Source organism: Spermophilus citellus (genome assembly GCF_964194105.1).
Source record: "Spermophilus citellus genome assembly, chromosome: 17".
Classification (NCBI taxonomy): domain Eukaryota; kingdom Metazoa; phylum Chordata; class Mammalia; order Rodentia; family Sciuridae; genus Spermophilus; species Spermophilus citellus.
Genome location: NC_138199.1, coordinates 62702486 through 62725583, shown reverse-complemented (window position 1 = coordinate 62725583; position 23098 = coordinate 62702486). Strand labels below are relative to the sequence as shown.

Genomic DNA, 23098 nt, shown 5'->3' with positions numbered 1-23098 from the left:
CAATTTTACAGTGGAGAACCTGAAAAAAAACCATCCTAACCAAATAATCAAAGTTAACATTACCAACCATGGGTTAAATTGGAATCAGATGCTTCCTAATAGGATGCACTGAGAAGGACATACATCACTTATGTAGTATTCGGGTCCCTAAAATGCATCACCTGAGGAAAAAGACAAAACAGACTATAAAATGACTATACCCTTCAAAGTGTCAATGCCAAAAGCCACAAGAGAGGCTAAGAATTGCTCCTAAAGAATACTAAATCCCCCAAAAAATACTTATGCATAATATTGTAATGAATCCATTACAAATGCTAAAAATGCTGTCAACACATTGAGGAAAGAGACAAGCTTTGAACATGAAGTACAGACTAGACAATACCATTGTATAAATGTTAAATTTCCTGATTTTTTTAATTGATTGAGAATGTCCTCATTCTTAAGAAATAAATAGTGAGTATTTAGGTGTAGATATATGTTGATTAGTACTCACTCTGAAATGATTCAAAGAAAAATGCACATAAGCAGAATCGTAATGTACATGTCATAAAATTTTAACAACTGGTGAATGTGCATGAAAGAGATTTTCTGGTACCATTTTCACAACTTTCTTGTATGTTTTCACTTCAAAATAACAAGATTTCTTTTTAAATGGGGGGCTGCCAGGCATAGTGGCACACACATATATCCTAATGGGGAAATTAAGATAGTAGGATTCCAAATTCAAGGCCAGTTGGGTCAATGAGACCCTGTCTCAAGAGATAATAAAAAAGGCTGTAAATGTAGCTTAGTGGTAGAATACTTGGCCTATCATGTATAAGGCCTTGGGTTCAATCCGAAACATTGCAAAGAAAAGGTGCGGGAGTATAGAAACAGGACAGAAGATTATAAACAATTTTTTAAGGGTTTGCTACAAACACAGAACACAGAAATTGGATGATAGAGGCAGAAGTGAGTTAGTTAGTTAGTTTGTTTATTGATTGATTGATTGATTGATTGATTGTACCATGGACTGAACCCAGGGGTACTTAACCACTGAGCCACATCCACACCCCTTTTATATTTTATTTTGAGATAGGGTCTGACTAAGACAAGGGCCTCGATAAATTTCTAAGGCTGGTTTTGAACTCACAATCCTCCTGCCTCAAGTCTCCCAAGATGCTGGTATTACAGGTATACACCACATAGCCAGGTAAGAAAACTTTTTAACTTGAGAAAAATGACGCATTTGAATGCTGATGAGGATAACTTAGTCAGAAATGAGTATAACTTAGAAATGGAAAAGAAAAGAATGAAAAAGCAATGTTCTTGAGTAGACAAGAGTAGATCTAATGCACAAATAGAAGGGTTGCTTATAGAAAGAAGTATACATAGTTCTTGGTAACTGTCAGAATATGTGGATGCAAAGGCTAGGAGAGGGACAGATGTGATTATGGGTTTCTATGGAAGTTCTCTTCAACTTTTTCAGGAGAGTAGAAAAAGTCATTAGATAAGAAAAAGAATGGAAAGAAGTATTAGAAATATGAGAGGGAAAAGTGTGAAATAATCATCCACCCTCTCTCCCACCTCTTAGACTAAGGATACATGCACCTGGCAGGATTAGGGTCCCACTTGAGGTTTGTAGTCATGAATTTAAAATGAAATCACTCAGTGAAGTTGTATGCTTTACTAACTACATTCAGCTCCATGGGTGCTGGCATAGAGAAAGTGGAAAGTTGAACTGAACCGGAAATGTGGTTTTGGCTCAGTAAGGACAATGAATCAAGAAAGAGGAAATGTTAAGACTAGGGGTTTAGCTCAGTGGTACAGTGCTTGCCTCACATGTGCAAGGCTCTGGTTCACTCTCCAGCAGGGAGCAGGGGACACCCTGTCAATGTTATGTGCAGGGATAATTATGATTGATTTATATTGAGTAGGGAAGGGAGTAAGGCTATTTGAGAAGGTAAGAGTGTGAAATGGTAGTCAGATCAATCAATGAACCAGAGGTCCTTGTGGGGGTTAAAGGATTATGAGAGCCAGAGTACTAAAAGGAGAAAGCCAGAAAAATTGTCAATGAGTGGAATATGTAAAACTAAAATTATGGAGATTCTGCAGTTACTAGTCAAGATCAAGGGTATGACCATGAGAAGGATTGACTGAAGTAAGTTGGCAGTCAAGATCATTGAAGATGACAAATTCAAAGGGCTGAAAAATTGAAATGTTGAAAAAAATGTACATTATTGAAATTACCAAGAATTAAGATTAGAAATAGAAGTGGTGAAAGACAAGGGAACTAACAAAAAGAAGAGAAAGAATCCTGGGTAATAAAAAATGTGGCTAACCTCCCCTAGCCCCAAACTCCTGGGAGGTAGTCTATAAATCCTAGTAATTTCCTAAATAACAAGAATATCTTTTGTATTCATGGATGGAACGCATGGTGGGCTCCTAGATAGTTTGTGGCAATGAAATGACTCAGAATGGGGGATGGCAATGCCAGAAAAACCAACCATGTGATTAGAGGGTTGGGACTTAGAACCAAGTTACATCAACTGACTAGAGTAAGGAGATGGGTTAGAGACCAAGTTTAATTTGTAGTTGATAATTCAATCAATCATGCCTAATGAAACTCCAATAAAAACTTTGGGCACTGAGACTAGGATGAGCTTCCCTGGTTGGCAACACTCTGCATACACTGTTATGTTACACATCAGTATGCCAGGATGGTAATACTTCCTAAGTCGATGGGGAAAAGACAACAAAATCTTCCCATTTGGAAGCCTCCCAGCCATGTGTGTCTCTTCTTTTGGCTAATTCTGATTTGTATCCTAGATACAACAATAAAACCATATTCTTAACTACAGTGCTTTCCTGACTTCTATGAGTTGTTCTCAGGAATTATTACATCTGAAGGGTAGGAAGAACACCCAAATTTATAGCAAGTTGGTAAAAAATGAAGATGGCTGTTATGATTTAGATATTAGGTATCCCGCAAACACTCACATGTGAGACAATGCAAGACCATTCAGAAAGGAAATGATTGAATTTTGAGAGCCTTAACACAACTGGTGAATTAATCCCTTGACAGGGGTTAACTGAGTGGTAACTGTATGTAAACTGCTAGGTTGTGGCTAGAGGAAAGGATCCCTGGGCCCCTGCTTTTGGGGTATATATTTTTGGTGAGCTGAGTATTTAGTCTCTCTCTGCTTTCTGATCATCCTTCATATGAGCCACTTTCCTCCACCACACTCTTCCGCCATGATGCTCTGCCTCACATTGAGCCCTGAGGAATGGAGCTGGCTGTCAATGAACTGAGACTTCTGAAACCATGAGCCAAAAAATAAACTTTCCCTCCTCTAAAATTGTTCTTGTCAGATCTTTTACTCACAGCAGTGAAAAAGCTGACTACAACAGTGGCTCTGGGAACTTCTATGCTTACAACTGGTATTTGGAGTGAAAAATCTTATGGAGAACTGTACCTTTAACTTGTGAAGTCTGATCTAACTCCAAGTAGTAAGTACAAAAAAATCATTGCATGGAATGAACCAAGAAGTATACAGTCAATAGCAATAATAAGCATCTATAAATAATACAATCTGATGACATGAGATTCAAAGCCAGAGAATTTTAGAGAAGAAACAACAGAGTGATCTGAAAGCTATAAATGGAGTTTAAAGAGAGCATGTACTTTCTCCAGGTCCAGTGATCTAAGAAATACAGACAGGAAGTGGAGAAGGGAAGAAAATGCATAACTTGAGAGGGCAGTAGGGAAAGCAATGTCCTCAGAAGAGAAAAAAATCCCTGGAACACACAAACTTTTATAGTTGTGAAGATGAGGAGGAATCAGTGAAAGAAATTCACTAACATGGAGCATACAATGACATGGAACAACCAAGATAAAGCATCCTTTCCCCCTGAAAGCCAGGACTTCATGGGGAGAGAATATCAAATAGTGCTAATAGGTCAAGTAAGACAAAGACTAAGAAATGACCATTGGATGGAGCCATTTGAAAGCCACTGATGACCATAACAAGCAGTTTCAGTGGAGTGATAGAAGAGGAAGCCTGACTAGACTAGTACAAAACAGAATGGAAATCTGACTTTTCAGCACTCAAAATGAACCATAAGCAACAAAAAAAAATGTTTATTCATAAAAACAACTTAACTCTGGGGAAGAACAAGTCTATGGCATATTTGCCTAGGACTACTTTCCTACTCTCCATCCCTCAAAAATGCAGTTCAACCTCAGTGGAGCAGGCCTTGAAAACCAGCAGCTTTGTTACCATGGCCAAAAAGGACTTAACTTGATTTTTCACAATCTCAGTTATAGTAGCCATCTCAGTGGGAAGAGGAAAGAGAGACCCAGCATTTCCACTATCATGAGGGCCTATCTGGAGAAAGAAGAGAACTAATGGACTGAGAATTTAACAGGAAGTTCCATGTGGTAAAACATTCACAAGAGAATAATCCCTCCATGTACCCCAGGTTTTGATTTTCAATAAAGATGCCAAGGCAATTCAATGGAAAAAAGGACAGTCTTTTCAACAAATGGTGTTGGGGCAACGAGATATCTGTATGTACTGAAAGCAAATTTAGATCATTATCTCATATCAAAAATTAAACTCAAAATGGATCATGAGCCCAAGAATTCTGCTCCCAGGAATCTACTCAACAGAAATTAAAACATTTTCCACATCAAAGCTTGTGCATGAATATTCATAGTAGCATTATTCATATAAGCCAAATACCAGAAAAAATTCAAATGTCTATTCTGTGAATGGATAAACAAAATGTGATACAAACAATGGAATAATATTCAGCAATAAAAAGGATAATACATAATTAAAAATTAATACATAATTAATACATAAATACTAATACATAACATAGATTAAGCTAAAAATACATGCTAAGAAGCCAGAAGCAAAAGACTGAATATTATAAAACAAAACAAAACTACAAACTATATGATTACATTTACATAAATGTCCAAAGACCTTTAAAAATAAAAGTAAACCAGTGCTTGCCTAGGGCTGGGGCTGGAAATGGAGGTTGACTAAAAGCAATTTTCTAGGGTAATAGAATCATTCAAAAATTGGATTGTGGTGATGGCTACACAACGTATACATTTGCCAAAAATCAATAAACTGTACGTTTACAATGGGTGAATTTTGTATATGTAAATTATACATCAATAAAGGTGTAAAAGAGAGAGGGAGGAAAAGAGTGAGGGAGAAAACTGGACAAAGTAAACAAAGATAACTAGTCTTGTAGTATCTAGTATAAATAAGAAAAGGATATAGGGTAATAGCTGGAAGAAGTTTAAGAGAGGGATTCTTTTAAATAAAATAATTGCAGTATGTTTTTATTCTGTTGACAGTGATCTAGAAAATAGAAAAAAGAATTACAGGAATAACATCCTTGAGAAAGTGAGAACGGATGGACTCTAAGGGAAAACTGAAGGGAATTGATTTTAATAGAGGAAAAGACAGTTAATTAATTCATAGTAACACTGGTAAAAGATGCAGGTGATACGAAGATTGTTTCTTTTCTTGGTAAAAGTGAAAACAAGGTCACCAGCTGAGAGGGAGGATGGAAAAGGAAACACTTTAAAATTCTGAGTGCAAGGAAAAGATAAAATCATCTAAGCAAATGGGAGAGTGAAAGAATCAGAGTAATATAGCGGGATATCCAGGCAATACACTAAACAATGAATTTAAACTTGTTGGGTAAACAGGCAAGAATTTAAAGTTCACATAGTTGCTTTGTTCCAATCATGTTCTCCCACAAGTATGCGGTACAAAACTGAGCTGAGAGTAACCAGTGCTATTTTGCCAGACAGGAGCAACCAAGAGAGAGAGGTCAGAGGGATTGAGAATAGATTCAGAAAAGCAATTGCAATGGCAGAATATGGGAAGTCAGCGGTAAAAAAGGAAGAAAGGATATGAAGATATTGTGGAACAGAAGATGTGGTAAATGAAAAGTCCCAATGAGGTCAAAGAATTAAGGTTGTTGGGTACTAGAAGTAAATCTGAAAAATACAAAGTGGTAGTTGGAGAGTAAAATGTCAGACATTGATATTATAGAAAGTTGTGATTACTCATAATAAAATGTTCTAAGGCAGTGGCTCTCAATCCTTGCTGTCCATTTGAGTCACCTTGAAAATTTGTTTAAAATAACATCCTGGGCTACATCTCAGAGGAACCAAATCAGAATCTATAGAAATGGGTTCTAGGCACCTATGATTTTTCAAAGCCCCTCAGATAATGCAGATGTACCAAGGGTTTAAAAACATCTGCCTATGATATCTGTAGAAATAAATGGTTAAGAAAGAAGACAGGATTGCTGGAAGAGAGGAAGTCAAGAAGCCAGAGTATCAGAAGGATCATCTATATGGATACTGAAGTCACCAATAATTACAAAAGTGAGAATGAGCCCAGAAGTAGTCTAGACATAGCAATGAGAAGCAAAAAGACCATCTTTGTTCTCAATAGGAGAAGCCACCACACTAAAAAAACTCTATAAGGAAAGAAGTACCCTTTGGAAGAGTTAGGTTTTCAGTTAGAGCAAGCTATAAAGGTATTGTTTAGAGAAGAGATTAAAAAATAATAAAGGGAGTTTTGCTGGTGACTGACAGTGAGCCTCAGAAGGCACAGGGAAAGGAATCCAAGGTCACGGAGGGGTGAAAATCAGGGTCAGAAAGAAGAGATGAAGAAGAAAAGAGAAGGTTCTGACCCCACTAGTGAATAAGGTTAGGGAATCTCAGAAAGCAAGCCATAATATTTTTTAATACTACAGAAAAACCAAAGGAAAAAAAGTTCTGTGAAGTTAGAAAAAGATTTCCTGAACTCAGCCACATTCTAAAAGATAAAAAAAGGGGCGTGGGGCTGGGGTTGTAGCTCAGTGGTAGATCACTTACCTTGCATGTATGTGAGGCACTGGGTTCGAATCTCAGCACCACATAAAAATAAATAAATAAAGATATTGTGTCCATCTACAACTAAAAAAATATTTTAAATAAATAAATAAAATATTTTTAAAAATAACAATAACTTCAAATAAAAATGTTACAGAGTAATACCAAGGTCAATCTCGCAAAAGTTGTTATTATTGGAAAAAAGAGAATAAGGAACAGAATCACACTCCTACAGATGATAAATGCATGCCAGATCAAAATTATAGCAATTATTTCAAAAGGAGCTAAAGTGTCTTATGAAAATAACACAAGACATGAAACAATGGAAGTAAGAATTATAAAACTCATGAACAAGAAAAAATCTTACAACTCAAAAATATAAAAAGAGAAAAGTTACATATACTGAGAACAGAAAACAGACTGAACACGTAGATAATAGGAGTCCCTGGAGAAGAAAATTCAAGCAAGGAATAAAACAAAAAGTAAAACAATAATTTTTTCCTAATATGAAAAAACATTTTAAACTATACTTTGGAACGGACAACATGGCGGCCAGCGAGGAAACAGCACTGTCAGTACCTCTGCTGTAACAGGATCAGAAAGAATACACCCACAGGCGTCCTACTGAGAAACCTCTAGCAAAATTCAGCTGAAAGGAGACCTGCCTGGAACTAGTAAGTTTAATTGGAGGTGGCAGCGGGTCCCAGACGCCTGAACCTCGGCAACGCAGAGCTGGGACACAGTCCCGCCGGCTGCCGCCAAATGGCGGCAGTCCACACGTTGCGGTAAACAGAGAAGCGGGCGCTGTCTGCCTAGTCCCACGCCGGCGGTTCTGGGAACCGGCCCCAGCCGCTGGCTGCAGCGACCTTGGGGGCGGGCGCTACCTGCCTGGACGCATCCCGGTGGCTCGGTGAACTGGCCTTGGCCGCTGGTTGCAGCGACCTTGGGAGCGGGAGCTCCCTGCCTGGAACCAAGCCGGTGGCTCTGGGAAACGGCACGGCTGCTGGTTGCAGCGACCTAGGGGGCTGGCGCTACCTGCCTGGTCCCACGCTGCGGCTCGTTGAACCGGCCCCAGCCGCTGGTTGCAGCGACCTTGGGAGCGAGCGCTACCCGCCCGGACACACGCCGGCGGCTCGGTGAACCGGCCCCTGCCGCTGCCCATACGTTGCAGTGATTGTGGGAGCGGGCGCGGCCTGACTGGACCCGCGCTGGCGGCTCTGTGAACCTCCGCCAACAGCTGCTCACACGTTGCAGCCAGTTTAAGAGCGGGCACTGCCTGCCTGGGCCCCCGCCCATAGGGCTCTGTGAGTGGTCGTCAGCTGCCGCCAATCGCCCACTGCCCACACGTTGCAGCGACAGTGGGGACGGGCGCTGCCTGCCTGAGCCCGAGCCCGTCCAGCTCTGTAAATTGACACCAGCCGCAGACAGGCGGCCGCTGCCCACATGCTGCAGTGAGTGGGGGAGAGGGCACTGCCTATCCGGCTCCAGCAGGCCCAGATCTCTGAACCCCCTCTGGCGGTACAGGGCTCCAGACGACCACATCCAAACTGCCAGCCCAGAGCCACAAACGACCCCCGCCGGGCTAGGCAACAGGCCCCGCCCACAGGGCGAACAGCAGGAGTGGAGACCCGCCCAGTCCGGGTGGAAGATCTGCTGCACAGAGATTGAATCCCGACCACTGAGAGGAGGATCTTGGCCCGGTGGCCACAGCGCCATCTACTGGAAGAACAGTTAATCGCACTCTAGGGCTGCATTTATAATTTTTTTTTTTTCTTTCTTCTTTTTTTTTTTTTTTTTTTTTTCTTGTTAATTTTTTTTAATTTAATTTTATTTTATCTTATTTTATTTTTTTTTATTTTTTTTTATTTTTTTATTAATTTTTTTATTATTAGTATTATTTTTTTTATTGTTACTGTCTTTTTTAAATGATATTTTTAATCCATTTTATCTTATCTTATTTTATTCCATTTTTAAACTTCATCTCTCATTTCTATTACTATTATTTGTCCTTAAATTCTCTTTAATTCTCTATCCTTTTCTCTCTTTCCTTCTTTTCCTCTGTCTTTACATTTCTTTTCAATTTTCTTATTCCCCCTTCCTTGAATTCTACCTGCTTACTCTCATTCTCTTTAGTGACCTCCTCTCTTCCCTTCTAATACCTTTCATCCCAAGCATCAAATAAATTTATAGGAGTAAACACTAGCTCAACAGTCAAACAGAACAAGAAGCAATATGAGCAGCTTCAAAAGGCAAGGAAGAAAAGGAGTACAAACAATGCAGGATAGCCTAAATATTCAGGAGGACCTAGAGTCATCAGAAAAATGGTCATACAAAGAGCTCAAGGAACACCTTAGACAGATGGAATGGAACCTTAAAGAGGATATGAGACAGCAAATTCAAGCAGCGAAAGAACACATTGAGAATGTATTACATAAACAGATAAAAGAAGAAGTTAAGCATCTGTATCAGGAGATAGAGATTATAAAAAAGAATCAAACGATAATCTTAGAAGTGAAGGAAACTATAAACCAAATTAAAAACTCAAATGAGAGTATCACTAATAGAATGGAGCAAGTAGAAGCCAGAACTTCAGATAATGAAGACAAAATATATCATCTTGAAAAGAGTCTAGCCAACATTGATAGGACGGTTAAAAACCACGAGAGAAACATCCAAGAGGTATGGGACAACATAAAAAAACCAAATTTAAGAGTGATTGGGATAGAGGAAGGGATAGAGAGTCAAACCAAGGGAATGAGTAACCTGCTAAAAGAAATAATTACAGAAAACTTTCCAGAAATAAAAAAGGAAACAGATATACAAATTGAAGATGCATACAGGACACCGAGCACACAAAATCACAGTAGACCAACGCCAAGACACATTGTTATGAAGATATCAAATATACAGAACAAAGAGAAAATATTAAAAGCTGCAAGAGAAAAGAGACAGATTACATTCAGGGGTAAACAAATAAGATTAACAACGGATTTTTCATCACAGACGCTGAAAGCGAGAAGATCCTGGAACAACATATTTCAAACACTGAAAGACAATGGATGCCAACCAAGAATTCTGTATCCAGCAAAATTAAGCTTCAGGTACGACAACGAAATAAAAATCTTTCATGATAAACAAAAGCTAAAAGAATTTGTAGCCAGAAAACCAGCATTGCAAAGCATCTTGAACAAAACACTACACGAGGAAGAAGTGAATAACAATAACCAAAGCCAACAATGGGAAGTACCTCAATAAGGACAGAGGGTGGGGGGAAAGCTAACCATGGAGAAACAAACTAAACTATAAAAAAAAAAAAAAGAGATAAACAATCAAACATGGCTGGAAGTACAAAATATACATCAATAGTAACTCTAAATGTTAATGGTTTAAACTCTCCAATAAAGCGACATAGGCTGGTAACATGGATTAAAAAAACAAATCCAACAATATGCTGCCTCCAGGAGACACATCTGACTGGAAAAGACGTACACAGGCTGAAGGTGAAAGGTTGGGAAAAAATATATCATGCACACAGTCCTCGCAAGCAAGCAGGCGTGGCCATCCTCATATCGAATAAAATCGACTTCAAGACTAAATCAATCCAAAGGGATAAGGAAGGACATTATATACTGTTAAAAGGAACCATTCACCAACAAGATATAACAATTATCAATATTTATGCACCAAATAATGGTGCTGCGACGTTCATAAAACAAATTCTCCTCAAGTTCAAGAATCAAATAGACCACAATACAATAATTATGGGTGACTTCAACACACCTCTCTCACCATTGGACAGATCCTCCAAACAAAAGTTGAATAAAGAAACTATAGAACTCAATATCACAATTAATAACCTAGACTTAACTGACATATATAGAATATATCAACCATCTTCTAGTGTATATACGTTTTTCTCAGCAGCACATGGATCCTTCTCAAAAATAGACCATATATTATGCCATAGGGCAACCCTTAGTAAATATAAAGGTGTGGAGATAATACCATGCACTTTATCTGACCATAGTGGAATGAAACTGGTAATTAATGATAAAAGAAGGAAGGGAAAATCCTATATCACATGGAAAATGAACAATATGTTACTTAATGATCAATGGGTTACAGAAGACATAAAGGAGGAAATCAAGAAATTCCTAGAGATAAATGAAAACACAGATACAACTTATCGAAATCTATGGGACACAATGAAAGCAGTTTTAAGAGGGAAATTCATCTCCTGGAGGTCATTCCTCAGAAAAAAAAAAAACCAACAAATAAATGAACTCACACTTCATCTCAAAGCCCTAGAAAAGGAAGAACAAAACAACAACAAATGCAGCAAAAGGCAAGAAATAATTAAAATCAGAGCAGAAATCAATGAAATTGAAACAAAAGAAACTATTGAAAAAATTAACAAAACTAAAAGTTGGTTCTTCGAAAAAATAAATAAGATTGACAGACCCTTAGCCATGCTAACGAAGAGAAGAAGAGAGAGAACTCAAATCACTAACATACGGGATGAAAAAGGCAATATCACAACAGATGCTACAGAAATACAGAAGATAATTAGAAATTATTTTGAAAACCTATATTCCTATAAAATTGAGGATAGTGAGGACATCGATAAATTTCTTAAGACATATGATTTGCCCAAACTGAGTCAGGAAGATACACACAATTTGAACAGACCAATATCAATGGATGAAATTGAAGAAGCCATCAAAAGACTACCAACCAAGAAAAGCCCAGGACCGGATGGGTATACAGCGGAGTTTTACAAAACCTTTAAAGAAGAATTAATACCAATACTTTTCAAGTTATTCCAGGAAATAGAAAAAGAGGGAGCTCTCCCAAACTCATTCTATGAGGCAAACATCACCCTGATTCCGAAACCAGACAAAGACACCTCAAAGAAAGAAAACTACAGACCAATATCTCTGATGAACCTAGATGCAAAAATCCTCAATAAAATAATGGCAAATCGGATACAAAGACACATTAAAAAAATAGTGCACCATGATCAAGTAGGATTCATCCCTGGGATGCAAGGATGGTTCAATATACGGAAATCAATAAATGTTATCCACCATATAAATAGACTTAAAGATAAGAACCATATGATCATCTCAATAGATGCAGAAAAGGCATTTGACAAAGTACAGCATCCCTTTATGTTCAAAACATTAGAAAAAATAGGGATAACGGGAACTTACCTCAACATTGTAAAAGCTATTTATGCTAAGCCTCGGGCTAGCATCATTCTGAATGGAGAAAAATTGAAGGCATTCCCTCTAAAATCTGGAACAAGACAAGGATGCCCGCTCTCACCACTTCTGTTCAACATAGTTCTAGAAACACTGGCCAGAGCAATTAGACAGACGAAAGAAATTAAAGGCATAAAAATTGGAAAAGAAGAACTTAAATTATCACTATTTGCAGATGACATGATTCTATACCTAGAAGACCCAAAAGGGTCTACAAAAAAACTACTAGAACTAATAAATGAATTCAGCAAAGTGGCAGGATATAAAATCAACACACATAAATCAAAGGCATTTCTGTATATCAGCGACAAAACTTCTGAAACGGAAATGAGGAAAAACACCCCATTCACAATATCCTCAAAAACAATAAAATACTTGGGAATCAACCTAACAAGAGAGGTGAAAGACCTATACAATGAAAACTACAGAACCCTAAAGAAAGAAATAGAAGAGGATCTTAGAAGATGGAAAAATATACCCTGTTCATGGATAGGCAGAACTAACATCATCAAAATGGCAATATTACCAAAAGTTCTCTATAGGTTTAATGCAATGCCAATCAAAATCCCAATGGCACTTCTTGTAGAAATAGATAAAGCAATCATGAAATTCATATGGAAAAATAAAAGACCCAGAATAGCAAAAGCAATACTAAGCAGGAAGAGTGAATCAGGCGGTATTGCAATACCAGACTTCAAATTATATTACAGAGCAATAGTAACAAAAACAGCATGGTACTGGTACCAAAACCGGCGGGTGGACCAATGGTACAGAATAGAGGACACAGAGACTAACCCACAAAGTTACAACTACCTAATATTTGATAAAGGGGCTAAAAGCAAGCAATGGAGGAAGGATAGCATCTTCAACAAATGGTGTTGGGAAAACTGGAAATCCATATGCAACAAAATGAAACTAAACCCTCTCCTCTCACCATGTACAAAAATTAACTCAAAATGGATCAAAGACCTTGATATCAAAACAGAGACTCTGCGTCTGATAGAAGAAAAAGTTGGCTCCGATCTACATATTGTAGGGTCAGGCCCCAAATTCCTTAATAGGACACCCATAGCACAAGAGTTAATAACAAGAATCAACAATTGGGACTTACTGAAACTAAAAAGTTTTTTCTCAGCAAGAGAAACAATAAGAGAGGTAAATAGGGAGCCTACATCCTGGGAACAAATTTTTACTCCTCACACTTCAGATAGAGCCCTAATATCCAGAGTATATAAAGAACTCAAAAAATTAGACAGCAAGATAACAAATCACCCAATCAACAAATGGGCCAAGGACCTAAACAGACACTTCTCAGAGGAGGACATACAATCAATCAACAAGTACATGAAAAAATGCTCACCATCTCTAGCAGTCAGAGAAATGCAAATCAAAACCACACTAAGATACCATCTCACTCCAGCAAGATTGGCAGCCATTATGAAGTCAAACAACAACAAATGCTGGAGAGGATGTGGGGAAAAGGGTACTCTTGTACATTGCTGGTGGGACTGCAAATTGGTTAGGCCACTTTGGAAAGCAGTATGGAGATTCCTGGGAAAGCTGGGAATGGAACCACCATTTGACCCTGCTATTGCCCTTCTCGGACTATTCCCTGAAGACCTTAAAAGAGCATGCTACAGGGACACTGCCACATCGATGTTCATAGCAGCACAATTCACAATAGCTAGACTGTGGAACCAACCCAGATGCCCTTCAATAGATGAATGGATTAAAAAAATGTGGCATCTATACACAATGGAGTACTATGCAGCAATAAAAAATGACAAAATCATAGAATTTTCAGGGAAATGGATGGCACTAGAGCAGATTATGCTTAGTGAAGCTAGCCAATCCTTAAAAAACAAATACAAAATGACTTCCTTGATATAATGAGAGCAATTAAGATTAGAGAAGGGAGGAAGAGCAGGAAGAAAAGACTAGCAATAAACAGAGACATGAAGGGGGAGGGAAAGGGAAAGAAAATGGGAATTACATGGAAATGGAGGGAGAGCCGCATTGTTATACAAAAATACATATAAGAGGCTGTGAGGGGAATGGGAAAATTAATAAGGAGAGAAATAAACTACAGTGGATGGGGTAGATAGAGAGGATGGGAGGGGAGGGGAGGGGAGGGGGGATAGTATAGGACAGGAAAGGTAGCAGAATACAACAGTTACTAATATGGCATTTTGTAAAAATGGGGATATTTAAATGATATGATTTTGAAATCTGCGTTGGGGGTAAATATGGGAGTTCATAACTCACTCAAAGCTTATGTAAGAAATATGCTATGTCAAGAGCTGTGTAATGTTTTGAACAACCAATAAAAAAAAAAAAAAAAAAAAAACTATACTTTGGAAAACTACAATGTGTACCTGAGAATATTAACTCAGCATTCTGAGTTAATGTCCAACAGTCCATGTCCAACAGGACATGCTTTGGTAAAACTAGTAAACTTTATAAAATGAGTAAAAAAAACTGATATCCCAAAGAAAGAAACACAGACCTCTACAGCCAGGAAATGAGAGATGAACTAATAATTTAGTTTCTCACAACATGAGAGAGAGAAAGTATACAACAAGATTACACTAGTAATCTTGAGGCACAGAAGGATGGTAAAACTACATGTGTAGAAGATAAAAGAAACAGATACTGAAAGGAGAATCAAACTAGCATCAGACTTACCCACTGCACAAGATGCCTGAAATGGCACAACTTGTATATGCTATAGGAAAAAAAAGGAGCACTAAATCCAGTCAAGATATCATTCACTGATCAAGATAAAAGAAAGACATCCTCATTCCAGTAAGAATTCAGAAATTATGCTATATATACCCATTAGTAAATTATTCTGAAATTTTATCAAATGCTTTTTTGTCTTTTGATAAACATGAGACTCATTTTTCCAATATTGCTTTACTCCTAGAGTTTCAGTAGGCAGAACAGATACAGTCAAATCAAAGAACAGTATTAATACTACAGAAAAACCAAAGGAAAACAAGTTCTGTGAAGTTAGAAAAAGATTTCCTGAACTCAGCCACATTCTAAAAGATAAAAAAAAAGGGGGGGTGCTGGGGTTGTAGCTCAGTGGTAGATTATTTGCCTTGCATGTATGAGGCACTGGGTTCGAATATGACTCATCCTGGAAAGGGAACAGAAATGGTTTCAGATATTCATATTATAAAGAACACATAATTTTGCCAAGAAGCACAACAAGAAAGACCTCAAGAGATTCAAGGCTGGGGATGTAGCTCAGTTGTTGAGCACTTGCCTCACATGCATGAGGCACTGGATTCAATCCTCAGCACCACATGAATGAATGAATGAATGAATGAATGAATGAAATGAATAAAACAAAGATATTGTGTCCATATACAAATAAAAAAATGTTAAAAAAAAAAAAAGGTTCAGGCCAACATTTCCAAGGCAACAAGGAAGAATCTCTAAGGAGGCCAACAAGGTGCTCATTAAGTCCAAAGCAATCAAACACAATATCTTAAAAGGTACAAGTCCTAAATTGAACGTCGCCTGTATCATCTATCACAGTCTCTGGAAATATGGTAAAATCTATACTGTCCATAGTACCAGGTTTTGGCAACTAAAGGCCAGTAGTGAGGACAAGACAATGTACAAGAATCCACAAAGTCCCCCCCAGCAAAAGATTCCAAAATAAAGACTTTTGTCTATCAACTTTGAGGATCAAAGAACCATGCAAATTTTAGACTGCTGTTCACAGGAGTGGGCAATCTCCTAATGCCATTTTGAACAAATACCAATACAACGTCCCTCAACTATCCCTAAAAGAGAGTAATAATAATAATTTTAATCTTAAAATTTGGTCAATAAAATATTATCGTTTTAATGCTCTTGTCTCCTTGGAATAAACCTGCTTGATCATGATCTTATCTTTTAAATATACTGCTGAATTTATTTTGCTAATATTTAATTTAGAATGTTTGCTTCTCTGGTCATAAGACTGGAATAATGCTTAAAATAATAAAAAAAACAACATTCATCATTTAGGTAGGAACAGAATAAATTATGGTGCAGTATGCTTTGATATATTCAGCTTTTTAAAATTAATTAAAAGTCATGATATACTTTTAAGTGAATAATGCAAGTTACTAAGCAATGTAAATAATATGATCCCCAATTTAACTAAAAACAACTGTATATGTGTGTATATATGATTATATGCTCTTGAGAAAAGAGAAAAACATTGAAAAATACTCATTAAAGTGTTCAATCCCTATTACTGGGGAAAAATAATACAAAACAGGAATTTGTCAAACAGTGTCTGGATTTTAAGTTTATGGTTATTAAAAGACTTTCTAAGCTCTTCTCTTATCAAATCTTTCATAAGAGAAAATTTGAGGATACAAATAAATCAGTGCTCAAACTACCACGGGTTTTTTAAATGCCTTGCAATGCTGAAAGGAGAAAAAAATAAGAAAGAAAAGCTGGACTGACAATACCAGTAAAAAATCATGAGGCAGTGTTGGGTGAGGCACACATCAAAAAAGAGAAATCTAGAACACAATTCAAAGTCTAATAAAAAATCATCATTTATTAAGTACTAGACATTGTCATTTCATCATCATGAAAACCCTGCAAGATAAGTTTCTGGCCCTTCACAATAAATAAGTGACAGCAGTAATTCAAACCCATTTTTATGATTCAAAATTCATATATTCATGTTTTTTCTATTATACAATTGGTCTTCTCTTTTTTAAACTTTTTTGTTTTTTTCATTACTTATACATGACAGTAGAATGCATTTATGCACTCTGATATATCATACATAGATGGGATATAATTTCTCATTTTTCTGAGTGTACATGTTGTAGAATCATATTGATCATGGAGAATATCATGCTAAGCGAAATAAGCCAATCCAAAAAACCAAAAGCCGAATATTTTTTTCTAATATCCCAATGTTAATTCACAATACAGCAGGGGCACTAGAGAAGAATGTTGTTACCTTAGATTAGGTAGAGGGAAATGAAGGGAGGGGAGGGGAGGGGATGTGGGGATAGGAGAGACAGTAGAATGAAACGGATATTATTATTTTATGTATATATGTGACTGCATGACCAATATGGGATAGATTCAAATTTAAAAGCTTCTTCTCAGCAAAGGAAACAATAACATGAGGAGAGAGCCTAGACTGGAAGAAAATCTTTACCACGTGCACCTCCGATAAAGCATTAATCTCCAGATATATAAAGAATTCAAAACACCAAAAAAATAAATAACCCAATCAATAAATGGGCTAAGGAACTGAGCATACACTTTACATAAGAAGACAATCAATCAACAAATATATGAAAAAGTGTTCAACATCTCTAGCAATTTCTCTAGAGAAATGCAAATCAAAACTACACTGAGATTTCATCTTGCTCCTGTCAGAATGGCAATCATCAAGAATACAGGCAACAAGAAATGTTGAAAAGAATGTGGGGAAAAAGTACACTCATACATTGCTGGTGGGACTGCAAACTGGTGCAACTATTATGGAAAGCAGCATGTAGATACCTCAGAAAACTGGGAATGAATCCACCATCCCAGCTATCCCACTCCTTGGTCTATACCCAAAGGACTTAAAATCAGCATACTACAGTAATGCAGCCATGTCAATGTTTATAGCAGCTCAATTCACAATAGCTAAACTATGGAACCAACCTATAGGTGTCCTTCAGTAGATGAATGGATAAAGAAAGTGCGATATACATATATTTTTTCATTCATTGGTCTCCACTTTATAGAAACTCAAATACTGAACACAGTATTGGCATTCTATAATATAAGAATGTCTGAATAACAAGTTCCAAAGGAAGTCTGTCTTCTTAAAACTCTAAAAAGAAAGCTTAGATACTGATGCTGAAGCAGGATTGGTATATATGTGGTTGTTTGGTTATTTGTTTATGTGCTTTAGTAAGTCTTGATTCCATGGGTCCACAAAAGCTAATTACCTTCTTTCACCCTAATTCATAATCTTAGGGACCCTAACAGGATTCTATGGAATTTGAACAGAAATAGAATTCTATAATACAACAAATCTCTCTCAAGCATCCATAGCTGATTAGCTTTGCCTTATCAAATTTCAGCAACCAGAGCTAGAAATTGTGAGACACTCCCCCTTCCCAGTACAAGATTAAGAACAAAGGGCTAAGAAGAGACTGCCTTCATTTAGGTAGAGGATATTTACTGAGATCTGAAGCAGATTCTCCAAACCTAAAATGACTAAATCACAATATCTACACACCCACTCTCATCTCAGAGTTTCATAAATGTGATCTACTTAAAAAACTGACCTATAGGTGGGGAAAAGGGGATTCCATGGCAATAAAAAACTGGTGCCGTATTTCTTCTTGTTGTCAATCTTTGTGATCAAATATGTCATTATAAGACAATGCTAGATGGTATTTAAGAAAAGGAAGTAATAAGCATGGCTACCTGATCTCAGGATGCATGTGAAATAACTAATTTTCCATTATTACTGTTTATATGTGTTTTTCCTTATGAATTTTATGCCTGTAATACTTGATGATGTTTATAAATGAACATATAAGTCATTACATTCCTTCTCAAAACATCTTTGCCAAATAAAGAAAACAGTAAAACTTATCAACATTGGCTAGTAAAACTTTATAAAAGTGGAAAATAATAATACTATACTACATAATTTTTAAAACTATATTTCCCCCAAAGTAGAAGAAATACTTAGAACATAAAATTCTGAATTACAATTTCAGCTTTTATTTATGGAAGAAAATTTTCACTCTCAAGTCAAATACAACAAAATTTGTACCTAATAGGTGGTCAATAAATATCAAGTGAGTGAATATGTTAATATACTCCATAAAAATCCCCCAATTTTTCCAACATAAGTACTCCAACAACTCATACTTTACACATACTATCTGTGTAATAAGCTAATACACAAAATCCAGGTATATAAAAGTATAACAACAATCTTTTTGTGCAAAATAAGTGATAGACTGAAATTTGACTAAAGAAAAATGTTCTTACATGCTGTGCTCCAAACCTCTTACGTGGGATACTTCTTTGAAAAAGGAATAGAATCTAATAACATACTTTGTCAGAAACTGAATTCTTCAGAGGTAGACATAATAAGAGCATTGTATCATCACGGGGCTCAGTAAGGGTCTGTCAGATAAATCTATACTAAGGCAAGGTGACCAATTTTATCTCAATAAATAAATGCAATTATTCCCTGTAAAAGCCTTCAAAGGACAAGGTGTAGCTACAGCTCATAATATTCAATAAGTACTTAATAAGCACAGACTGTGTAATAGACGAAGAACCAGCAAACTTTTTCTGTAAAGAGCCAAATAGTAAATATTTAGGCTTTGCAGGCCATATGGTCTCTATGGCAACTACTCAAGTCTGCTGTTGTACCCCCAAACAGCCACAGTCAATATATAAACAAATGAGCATGGCTAGGTTCCAATAAAACTGTGTATGTTTCACACAGAAACCTGAATTTCCTGTAATTTTCACATGACACAAAGTATTCTTTTTAAAAAAAAAATTTAGTTGTAGATGGACAGAATACCTTTATTTTATTTATTTATTTATTTTTGTGTGGTGCTGAGGATCAAACCCAGTGCCTCGCATATACCAAGCAGGCCCTCCACCACTGAACCACACCCCCAGCTCCAGTATTCTTTTGATTTTGTTTTTCATTGAAAAATGTAAAAACCAGTCTTAACTTGCAGGCCATACCAAAACAGATAATGGACTGAATGTGGCCCATGGTTTGCCAACCCCTGCAATATACAAAGAAAATAATTAGGCTAAAGTTCACCCAGAGAACCTTTTAATCTTCCTCTTACCATCCCAGAAAACATAAAAAACAACAAAACCTGATTTATTTTTAGGGTCATTGTTAATTACAGTCTAGGAGTTACTCTGAATAATATTTTAGATGGTATATACACACACCTATACAAAGATAAATGCATATATGCATATTTCTCTAAATCCATCTCCTAATAGCTAGAATTTCTCCAATTCAATGAGAGATGAGGTTTCAATGGCATAACTGATATAACTGTCAATAATCTTTACTCAATAAATAAATAATGAGTACTACTATATACTAACTATCCTGGTGTTGAAAATTACCAGATGCAAAGGAAGAATAGAAGATAACATGTCCAAGCCCAACTCAGGGAGTAAGCAAACCTTCTTCACTAAAAAGTTAACTATTTGGTCCAACCCATAATGGTTGAGAAAAAAATGCCCAGAGAACAAAGGAGAAGATAGGAATGGTTCACGAAAAGTGGACTTCATATAAAAAATTATGAAAATTTAAGAGAACATTATATTTTGAAGGAAGCACAGGTAATGCAGAATTACTGAGGAACAGTTCTGAAGATAAAATGACACGTAATGAGTCTAAAGAGGAAGCAGGGAAATGACTATGAAGGACCTTACATAGTTTGCTAAGGAGTTTCCATTTTATCTATTCAGTAATGAGAAACCACTGAAAGATTCTGAAGAGTAACATTATCAGCTGACCATTTAAACAGCTCACTCTGGCAGCAATGTGGAGGTATGTATGAAAGAAAGGGACATAAATTTGGCATAAAGAGTAAAAGTGTCTATGAAGCAAATGGATTTTTTAAAAATCCATCAAAAAGTTACTGACTGTAACACAACTGCTTACTTTAGATAACTGACAACAGACTGTCTGAAGTTTTGATAAAAAAAAAAAAGAAAGCCATTTGAGAGGTGGAGAAAAGAATAAAGAAAAGCCATGATTATGACTAACACCAACTTAATTATTTTGCCACTTAAACTTAGTCATGTTTACTTTCAACTATTTCGAGGGCAAACAGAAGCTGAACATTACAAGATACCTGTGTAACATGTGGCCCCTAAGAAAGCAATTTATCTGACACCTGTAACATCTGCAAACAGCTTTTACAGATTTATGAAGATTTTTTAAAAATAAACTGACCTGAACTGGGAATGTAGTTCAGTGGCAGAGCACTTGCCTAGCATGCATGAGGCCTTGGATTAAATCCCCAGCACTGCAAAAAATACAATACAATAAAATAAAATAAAATGACCTAATAAAATAAATTTGCTTCCAAATAATATAATTACTTTGAGCTTCTCATAATAAGAAAGGTGCCTACCAGAAATTTTTCACTTACTGCATCCTCAATCTGCTTTAGCCTTCTAAAACTCAAGACACAAATTTCTTATTCTTCATTTAACATAACCTTGAATCTTAAATATTTAAAGTAAAATAACTTCTAAAGAAAGAGAAAGGATCACTGAGTCAAGAAATACAGCTCTATGTTCTTAATCTTTTAACATTGATTTCCATGACTTTTTAAAGAGATTCCTCAGGGACACTTACTACTCATCACTATATATACATCTCCTCACTCATCTTTTTTTTTTAAATCTTAAACAATTTTCATCTGATAAGTTACCACAAAAGATGCTATTCAAGTAAATCAAGTAATAGTTCTCATATTATTACAATGAAGTCTAAGCTCTTTTATTCAGCACATTTATGTAATATCTTCCCTTCAAATAATAACAGTATTTGATGATTACAGGCACACAAAACAAATATGACAATGCTAATTATCAATTCATTCAGAGAAAACAGAAGTGTCCAAATAATTAAACTAGCTTCCAATAGATGTTACCTTGATCAGACTAGCACTAGAAAAGTAAACAGCCGTGCATAAAAGCTTGTTATAGCTCCTTGAAATAAAATCTGGATACTGTCAACAAAAATATTCCAGCTAACATGTGTGATTCTGGGTAAATGTAATCCAATGTAATTCAACAAGTATGCCCAATCAGTAACTGATTTAATTTTAAGTTTATTGCAAGATGAATATGACAAGGAGAGAATTTTATGCATTTCTTTAATGTACACTTATTCTATCATATATCCAATAGGCATCAACTGCCCTAATATGCCTCACTTGGAACTATCAGATTAGTACATTCCTTTCTAGAGTCTACATGTCTTTCCTTAAAATAATCCATACAGACTCATTTAGAAAATACTAAAAGAGCAAAGGCACTTATGGAGAAGACAGGGAAAAGGAGAACTAGCATGGAAGAGTCAAGAATCAATGATAGGAGAGGGAAGAATATGTTTAACAGTGGCGGTAAATTTGTATGATAAACCTGGAAAATCAAATTAGGTTTACAAGTAAAGTATTCTAAAATGAACTACCAATCATTACAAATACATAGTATGGTCTAAGTCTACATTCAACTTATTAAGTATACTTAAGTATATAAACATATATCCTGAATAAATTTTAGCCATAATCAATAGATTATATTGAATTCTCATAATATCAACATGTAGAAAAAATAAAAGTGTTTGGCTACAGGAGACAAATGATTCACAGTATAAAAAGGTTTCTATAGAATAGACTGGCAGCAACAGTTCAGCTAAAAGAAGAAAATAATTATCATAATTGTGAGAGGTAATGTTCGATTTCTTAAAATGGGTAAAGGATGAGTGTTGGCTGTATTCTTTATAGCTTACTCATCCTTACAAATATTATTTCTTTTTTATTTGTTTCAATTAGTTACACATGACAGTACAATGATCTTGACATATCATACATTTGAATCAGATGGGATATAATGTCTCATTTTTCTGAGTGTACAGGTTGCAGAATTACATTGGTCATGCAGTCACGTATATACCCACAGCAATAATAATGTCCATTTTATTCTACAAATATTATTTCTTATACAGTCGATATCTACAAAACAATGTTTAAGTGTTAAAAATCTGAGCAAACATTCATTTGTGAAAGAGTTAAATATATACAACCATCCAATCAATTTTTGCTAACTACTTTTTAAAATAAAGATAATAAAAATGTGAGGAGGCCAGAGAAATAAAAATTTCTCAATTTTCCTG

The 23098-nt window shown here is 36.2% G+C and overlaps 1 protein-coding gene across 1 annotated transcript in view; it reads right to left on the bottom strand.

Moving 5' to 3' along the window:
- The window catches only part of TANC2 (tetratricopeptide repeat, ankyrin repeat and coiled-coil containing 2), a 477945-nt gene that overhangs the window by 449803 nt on the left and 5044 nt on the right, over positions 1–23098 (bottom strand). The window contains exon 2 of the mRNA XM_081272685.1: positions 21146–21218. The gene's annotated coding sequence lies outside the window, so the exon portion shown is untranslated. The remainder of the gene's footprint in view (positions 1–21145; positions 21219–23098) is intronic.